Source organism: Peromyscus maniculatus, chromosome X, assembly GCF_049852395.1.
Source record: "Peromyscus maniculatus bairdii isolate BWxNUB_F1_BW_parent chromosome X, HU_Pman_BW_mat_3.1, whole genome shotgun sequence".
Classification (NCBI taxonomy): domain Eukaryota; kingdom Metazoa; phylum Chordata; class Mammalia; order Rodentia; family Cricetidae; genus Peromyscus; species Peromyscus maniculatus.
Genome location: NC_134875.1, coordinates 42,910,275 through 42,919,822, shown reverse-complemented (window position 1 = coordinate 42,919,822; position 9,548 = coordinate 42,910,275). Strand labels below are relative to the sequence as shown.

The window sequence follows — 9,548 nt, the reverse complement described above, 5'->3', positions numbered from 1 at the left end:
CCCCACAATCACTTGTTCTCTGATTTTGAGTGGTTGTGATTTTCTGCAATGGTCTCTCTCTGTTGCAAAGAGAAGCTTTTTTTGGTGAGGGGTGAGAGCTACACTTTTTTGTAGTAAGTGGAATTCACTTAGGAATTGTACCGATTTAGTCAAGTGGTGGTACTGCATTCTCCTGTATGACACATGCCCTCACTAGCCCCAGCTAATTTCCTAGCTTTCAAGGACCGGGCATGATTTCCGTGCTGTTGAGTAGGCCTAAGTCTAATTAGAGAACTGTTGGTGCGGTTTCAGCAGCATCGGTGGAACATACGCGTTGGAGAGTTCTGATGACGAATTTTTAGACAATAAGAGATTCTTGAGCTGAGCCATGAGTGTGGTTGGAAATTGAAAGGGAACAAGAAGGGAAGTAGGCATTTCTGTTCGCAGAAGTCCAGTGGCTTCCAAAACAGATGAAATGTGGTCTGAGGGATGGTGTGACTACCAGCGACTTCCAGGAAAACAAGCACAGGGATGGTATCACTACAAGCGACTTCCAGGAAAACAAGCGCCTCCTTGGAACCATCCCAGTGATGGCAACCAAAGATTAATCAATGTTGTGCCAAAGAGACCGCCTCTGGGAGACAAGAGATCATCTCTGCTATCCAGACCCAACGAAGCAGGCTACAGTAGATACTACTGTCATGTTGATTACCAAAAATGGGACAAGGGCCGCTGTTTTACTCCGGATCCAAGAAGAGCCCCACCCTACAAAAGAGGCCATTATGGCTACCGATGGTCAAGAGATGAGTATTCCACAAGCCAACAGCCTCAATACAGGGCCATGAGAAATGGCTTTAGAAGAAAACGTTTCTATTCTTCCAATTATTCAAGACAAAGCTCTCCCCATAAACGGGGCACTCCTTTTTTGAGAGAATCACGTGTGGGCGGGAAGGACTCCCTACACAGCAGATTTGGATCCAGTCTCAGCAGTAGAAGCAGGATGCGCTCCTTCCATCAGTCTCGACATAGATGTAAAGAGAGAGCCATCCAGTTTTTGAAAACATCAAGAGATACTGTGCCCTCAAGTTCTTCATCCAAGGTGTTAAAAAGCCCCAGCCGGCTGACTGAGAAGGAACAGGCTGATGCTGCAAGCAAGAGGGCTAATGAAAATCCCAAGCAGTCAGAAGAAAATAACTTGGCTGAAATTTCCGAGTTTGAGATGGCATCCAAGGCACCATTACGTATCAACCAGACAGAAGAACCCAAGTCAAACACAACAGCTGGCCCAGAATTGTGTAAAGACAGCCAGCTTAGCATTCGCTGTAAAGCGATTGCATCAAAAATCACTGAGATTGAGAAGGTTTACCGACAAGTCTGTGAAACTTTCGGGATGGTTGTGGAAAGGCTGGTTGAAAAGGATCGTTCGTTAGAAAAATCTATACAGTTTGCAATGAAGCAGAGTTTGCATGAAATAGGTGAGCAACATGTTGAAGAACTCAAGCATTTCATTATGGAGTATGATAATTCTATTCCAGATTTTGGAGACCCTTTTTAGAAGAATTAGGGCTCGGTTCAAAAATTGTGTAAAAGCTTCTAGATTTCTTACCTTTGGATTGTTTGCTCACCCTTGATGCATGGGGTGAAGCTTGGTCCTGCCTCAACTGAATGGAAGTACTAACCCTTTTGGAGGAGCGGATGGGGGGAGGGTTTGCTGTTCCCCAATGGAAGTACTAACCCTTTTGGAGGAGGGGATGGGGGGAGTCTTGTGGGGAAGGAGCGAGGAGATGGAGGAGGGATGTGAGGGTGATCTGTGGTTGGTATGTAAAATGAATTAAAAAATTAAAAAATAAAGCCAGTTCATGTACATGGCATAAGTTCTGTTCCCATTGCCAAGGGAGAGGATGAGGGGAGCTTGGGGGGAAGCAGGAGAAGGGGAGGGAGGGAGAACAGTGATTGGTATGTAAAATGAAAAAAACATAAATAAAAATTTAAATAATAAAAGAAACGTGGCAGAAGACAGCAAGGCCAGCTGAGCTCCCCTCACCTTGTAAGTGAGTCAGTGAACAAGTGAAGAGACAATTAGGATATCCCACTCACTTCTTGATCCTTCCCAGCATAGCACTGAGCCACAATTCAAAATTTGTAGCAATAGGTACATTAAAAATCACGGTTTTAATTACTGCCCAATTTCATTATCTTCTTTTTTGAGTCAGGGTTTTACCATCTAGACTTAGCTAGACTGAAAACCATGTGTAGTCTGGCCTCAAACTCACAGAGATCCCCCTGCCTCTGCTTCCTTTATTCTGAGATTAAAAATATGTGCCAGCATCTTCAGTATTCTGTTGGTTATAGCCAAGATGTAAGTGCTGCTGTTGCATCACTTTTTCCTTTGGTCCTCCAGCTTACAATTAAAAAATGACATGGAGACATATTATTAATTATAGGCTCAGCCTATCGCTTATGCTTGTCCCACTAGCTCTTATACCTTAAATTAACCCATTTATATCAATCAATGTTGTGCCTCATGGCTTTTTACCTCTCTTCCATCTTGCACCTCCTGTTTCCTCTCCACGTCCCCTGGTGTCTGTCACACGCCTAGATTCATCTCTCTTGCTCTCTTTCTTCCTGGAAGTCCTGTCTAACCTCTTTCTGCCTAGCTATTGGCCATTTGGATCTTTATTAAAGCAATCAGAAGGTGCCTTGGCAAAGACACATCTTTACAGTGTACAAAATAATTATTCCACAATACATGCTTAGCAGTATTTTGCTAAGCTCTTCATTGGGGTACTTTGATGTCACAGCTGGGTAGGTGTAATTGTTGTTTCCTTCCCTTGGCTGCTTGCACAGCACCCAGGACTATGAAAACTAGTCCTCGGTGTGCAGACATTCAGATCAGATCCAGCTTGGATCCGTTCAGTCCTGTGTCTGAAGTACATGGTATTTTCAGCAAGAGAGACTTATCTGCAACTTCTGTGAGACAGCCAAGGGCAATGTCCATATCCCATATTGTAGCAGGAATCTTAAAAGTTCTTATTAATAAAAACAAACCCGGGACTAGGTATTAAGGTGAATGCTGAAAGATCAGAGAAACAGAAGCCACAGTCACCTCAGCTTGCCAATTCTCAGCTGATCCTGTTTCCTCAAACTGGAAGTTGCTGAGTCTTCATCCGAATGGATCTCAGCTGATCTGCACAGCTCAAAATCCTAAAACCTTAACCAGCTCTAGTTCCTGGTTTTTATGCCTTATATACTTAGCTGTTTTCTGCCATTACTTCCTGGGATTAAGGTGTGAGTCACCATGCCTGGCTGTTTCCAGTGTGGCCTTGAACTCACAGAGATCCAGATGGATTTCTACCTCTGGAATTCTAGGATTAAAGGCGTGTGTGCCATTGTTTTCTGGCCTCTATATCTAGTGGCTTTTCTGCTTTCTGACTCCAGATAAGTTTATTACGGTACACAATATTTTAGGGAACACAATACCACCACATTTCCCCCTTTTTTGTATAAAATTAAAAAAGCTTATAACTAATACAAGAAAAACTATATCCAATAAATATATACAATATATACAGTCAAGAATTACATTAACGATGTCTAGTCCATTAACATTTGACAGATTCAAATGAAAAACTCCATTAATATATAACAATGTCCAGTCCATTAACATTTGACCAATTCAGACAAAAAAATTCATTACTTACCCTATTTAAAACAAGTAGTTCCTTTTTAAAAGTAGATTCAGTAACTGAACTTTATATGTTATCATCTCCATATTCTATCTTTTTTCTTTTCATAATAGATTCAATAATCTACATTTGTCATTTTTATATCTTCTCTTTTTCTTTTTAGAGTAGATTCAATGATGTACCCATTTATCCTATTATTTATTTTTTTCTTCAGAGTAGATTAAATGATCTACCGCATATCTATATTCTCTTTTTTTTCTTATTTTTAAACAAAAAATCTGACTCTATTCTCCTTGTTCAGCTTTTTTCCTGACCATTAACAATTAACAACTTGTAACCAACCATCATAAGCAATGACAATATCCATAACTCATTAAACAACTAAAAACCTCCCATCCCAACTCTTGGGAATGTGGGCATCATTTTCTTAAAATTAGTTCCTGCTTTCTGGGGGGTGAAGACTTCTTTAGGGAATCCTGAAAAGAAATTTTGTGGTTAATTTTCAAGTCCTGTATCATTTGTCCAGTTACTGCATAATGAGAAAGTGCAGGGCTTGTTTCAAGTCCTTGTTCAAGTAGTCTGTCAGACTGGATCATCTCAGCTAGCCATCTCAAAATTGTCCTGAGCAGTTTGTAGTCCAAAGTCGATCTTTCTGTGGTATTATTCAGCTTAATGGCTTTACCATAGTCCATATGGAATCATTGTTGTGGGGTGCCATCATTGTTTTGAAGATTTCAAAGTTGCTTTTAGGTATGATCATGGTTCTCTGCAGAATTTGTGTGTGTCTGTGTGCCGTCTCTGTGGTTTGGAGTAATCACAGTCTGATAAATGTCTGTCTCTCGGAACCATGAATGTTCTACCCTAGAAGACAATATCTTCACAGCCATTTCTACCCACCATTTGACTTGCCAAATTTTTCCAAACTGACCTTTGCTGATGCTTTCTTGTAACACAATGGTCCTGGCAATTCTTCTCTGAACAAGCAGCAGTAAACCTTTCATCCCAGGTAGCAGCCATCACTGCAGTCACCAACTCGATGAGAAGCAGCCAGCAACTCAGAGCAGCAGATACTGCCTCCATGGTCCCACTGCCACTGTTTGTGATGGGCCCTGGCCAAAGATTCTCCTTAGCAAGCCTCCTAGGCCGGCCTCAAACTCCAGATCCTCCTGCCTCTGCCTCAGTTAGCAAATCCTATGGGAATGTACCACCACAACCAGGTTTCATATTCACATCTGAAGTTTTGGAGGTAGGAATCACAGAAGAATGAGAACAAATGTGCCATTTGACTTTCTGTGCCTGGATTAATTCACTTAATATATTTTCTAGCTCCATCCCTTTGGCTCTAGGTTTCATTTTCTTTACTGATGAATATTATTCCACAATGTATATGTACTGCATTCTCACTACTCATTCATTAGTTGAAAACTACTTAGGTTATTTCCTTTTCCTAGTCTATGTGAACAGAGTGGCAATGAACAAGACTAAACAAATGTCTGGAGTAGGATGTCAAGAACTGTGGAAACATGCCAAAGAACTGTATGGCTTGCTCATAAGGTATGTGTTTGCCTGCATGTGTGTTCACACTACATGCATGTCATGCCCACGGAGATCAGAAGAGGTATCAGATCTTCTGGAACTGGAGTTAAAGAATGGTGTTGTGAGCCTCTAGGTAGGTTATGGGAATTGAGCACTGCAGGGAGTATAGAAGCATCATGTAACCTCTGTCTACACAACCAAGCTCCTGGTTGTGTCCACCAAAAATATCTCAATCATGGCCTATTGTCCCCTGGGATAAAAAATGAACCTCAGCTGACAAGCACAGGGTTAGGATGCCCTTTTAAGGTTTTGCGTGATTAATAACATGAAGTCCAGTCCTTTTAGAATCTAGTTCCATGACAACATTACAAAATAGTTTGGATAAACATGATGACATACACCTGTTGTTACAACACTTGGGAGGCTGAGGCAGAAGCATGGTCAATTCTAAGACAGCCTCAGCAGCTTGGGGAAACCATGTCAGAAAGGAAGAAAGAAAGGAAGGAAGAAAGGAAGGAAGAAAGGAAGGAAGGAAGGAAGGAAGGAAGGAAGGAAGGAAGGAAGGAAGGAAGGAAGGAAGAAGAAAGGGGTTGGCACCGGTGATCCATGCCTTACATTACACCCAGTAATCAGAAGGTAGAGGAACATGGATCTCTGTGTATTTGAAGCATGCCTAGTCTACAGAGGAGTTCCAAGACAGCCAGGGTTATACACAGAGACCCTGTCTCAAAAAAGATAAAAAAAGAAACTTAGTTATACGTTCTATTTGAAAGTTTGACAAGGACTTTCTAAATACAGCACAATTTCTAAAGACATAGAAATATAAGAGTGAAACATTTGATAAATCTCCTTTAGGAGATTATTTACAAATGAGAGCATTGTCTGTATTTGTGGGTGTTCCTCTGTATCCTTGTATTTGTTTTTACTCATACTGAAGCACAAGCCTCCAATGCAGCATTATTTAAAACTTAAAGTTTCTGAAGAGATTGATATCATAGTTCCTACTTATTTACCACGATGAATATTATGTTCACATATAGCCATAGGTATTTTTTTCTTTGCTGTGTTTTTACTCAAATGTAGGTATACTTACGCTTCCTCCTCTATCGTCTAGAATGATAATGAATGACATAACACACAAAATAATACAAAAGAAGTTAAAGCTCCATTGAGTTTCTGCATCCCTACAAGGTTTATCAAGGTTTATTCGGTGAACCAGGCATGGAACTAGGAACTTCCTGTACGTAGCCATCACTCTTTCTAAAGTTTGTGTATACTCCAAGGTGATTTGATACCGGAATAGATTTAGGATCTCTTCCTCTATTATTTTTCAAACTGTCTTGTCCACGACATCCTCCTGCTATCATCACCCAATGATAAGATAAGAGGACTCTTGTAACACATTCAGCACGGCAGAATTATTTTTGAAGTTTACTTTGTCTTTTAAATTTATGTGTGTGTATGACTGTGTATGTGTGTGTATACAAAGTGTGTATGTGCAGTGCATGAGGCACAGTATACACGGTGGTCAGAACAAATATTAACAGTTAGTTAATTAGTTAGTTAGGGAAAATTTCATTTCCTCTTTAAAGGTCTCTATCAATCAGGGCTGAAATCAATGAACTAGAAACAAAATATGCAAAGAATCAATGAAATGAAGAGTTGGTTCCTTGAAAAGATAAACAGACAAATGATAAGCTAAACTAATCAAAATAACTGAAATCTCCTAACCAATATAATGAGAATTGGAAAGAGATATTAAAACAGTATTGCCTAGTTCGGTCCCATGCAGGTTCCCCAGCTGTCAATCTAGAGTCAGTGAGCTCCAACTAGCTTGGGTCAGCTGTCTCTGCAGGTTTTCCCACCATGATGGTGACCCCTTTGCTCATATAGTCCCTCCTCCCTGTCTTTGACTGGACTTTTAGAGTCTTAGCTGGGTTCATCTTGATAGAGGGAGCCATTATGGGGTCAGGGAGAAACCTGGTGCTAGGGAAATTCCCAGGAATCCACAAGGACGACCCCAGCTTAGACTACTAATGATAGTGGAGAGGGTGCCTGAATTGGCCTACCCTGGTAATCAGATTGGTGAAGACCCTAATTGTCATCATAGATCCTTCATCCAGTAACTGATGGAAGCAGATGCAGAGATCCACAACCAAGCACCAGGTCGAGCTCTGGGAGTCCAGATGAAGAGAAGGAAGAGGGATTATATGAGCAAGGGGGGTCAAGATCATGATGGGAAAAATCTACAGAAACAACTGAAACAAGATAGTAGGAAGTCACAAACTATGGACCAACAGCTGTGGAACCTGCATGGGACTGGACTAGGCCCTCTGCATAGGGGGGCAATTGTGTAGTTTGGTCTGTTTGGGGGGCCCCTGGCAGTGGCATCAGGCTCTATCCCTGGTGCATGAGCTGGCTTTCTTGACCCATCATCTGTCTTGCTTACTCTTGATGCAAGGGCGAGGGGCTGAAATCTGCCTCTACTGAATGTACCAGGCTTTGCTGACTGACTCCTCATGGGAGGCCTTACAATTTTGGAGGAGGAGATGGGAAGTAGGGGGAGAGATGCTGAGGGGAGCAGGAACAGTAACGAAAGGGACATCTGTGGTTCTAGGTAAAATTATTAAAATTTTAAATAAATAGAAAAAGGTATCTCTTTCCTTGCTCACCCTCTCTTTTCCCCCACCCCCAGCTCAACTACCTAGTTCCCTGATGTTCTTTTGCCACCTTCCCTTACCTCTCCCCATGCTCGCTATTTACACAGGAGATCTTATCTATGCCCCCTTCCAACAATGATCCATGCACGTCTCGGTTAGGGTCCTCCTTGTTACCTAGTTTCTCTGGGGTTGCTGACCTAGGTCCTCTTAATGTGGGTTACAGATGTGTGGCTTGGTCAGTTTGTGGGACTACTGGCAGTAGAACAAGGATTTATCCATGGTGCATGAACTGGCTTTTTGGAGTCCATTCCCTATGCCTTGGGATACATTGATACAGGGGGAGCGGGATTAGTCCTGCCTCAACTCAACATGCCAGACTTTGTTAACTCCCCATGGGAAGCCTTACCCTCTCTGAGGAATGGATAAGGGATGGAGTGGGGGGAAGTTGGGGGGTTGAAAGAGAGGAGGGGAGGGAGGAGGAACGGTGGTTGGTATGGAAAATGGAAAAAAATCTTTAAATTAAAAAAATTAAAACTTAGAAATCATTGCATGCAATTTCCAAAGAATTAATAAAAATCAGGAAATATTAACATTAAAAATTAAATCTGAAAGAAAATAAAAATGAATGAAAAAATTAAAGAAAGAATAAAAGAGCTCAAAAAACATGTTCTGTGTGCCAGGACCTCAGCAGAAAATTCCCTCTGCTGGGAAACTCCAGGCAAATAACAAGCAGTGGCAATAGAATGTCTTAGGGTCAGTAATCATGTCATACTGTCGTTTTCTGCTCTGATCTCACATGGTACTTAAAGATTTTTAAAAGAATTTCTACAACATCATATCATAAAAAGTAAAAAACAAAATTAGGAAGATTCTCCCAACTAAAAACACCCAGGCCAGGGAGATTCAACACAGAATTCTGCCAGACTTTCAAAGGAGAATTAACACTAATACTCCTCAAGTTGTTCTATAAAATAGAAAAAGTAGTAACACTTCCAAATTTGTTTGACTAAGCCAGCATTTCCCTGATACCAAAACCAGTCAAAAACCCAACAAAAAAGAGAAGTATATAGGCCAATCTCTCTGATGAACATAAACACAAAAATTTCCATTAAAATATTTGCAAGCCAAATTCAAGACCACATCCAAAAGATAATTTGATTTCATCCCAGAGAAGCAGGGATGGTTTGATACATGTAAACCAGTAGATTTAATGCACCACAGAGACTCAAGAAGAGAAGCCTCACGAGCAGCTCATTAGATGCTGAAAATGCCTTTAAGAAAATCCAACATCTCTTCATGACAGAAGTCCTCGAGAATCTAGGGATAGAGGGTTAATATTTCAACCTAATAATGGCAATATATAAGTCTCCTGTCAACTGGTCTGAGGTCACAATTGTAATTAAAACAAAGATTATGTGAATGGTAAGTTTATATTTGTAAAGTCATGGTTTTTGTACAAAACTACTGCCTTTCCTCTTTGATAGCTACAGAATTAAACTGGCATTATAGGCAGGGTGGTAATCCTACAGATGTTGCAACTGGGTTAAGGGAAAATTATTTGTTAATATACTTTGTAAGAATACACTCACATATGCAGCATACACCCACACCCACCAACACACACACACACACACAGACACACGCACAAACACACACACACACACACACACACACACACACACACACA

At 41.0% G+C, this 9,548-nt stretch overlaps 1 pseudogene; it reads left to right on the top strand.

Moving 5' to 3' along the window:
• Positions 1-296: 296 nt before the first annotated feature.
• Positions 297-1,534, top strand: LOC143271003 (periphilin-1 pseudogene; annotated as a pseudogene).
• Positions 1,535-9,548: the final 8,014 nt, after the last annotated feature.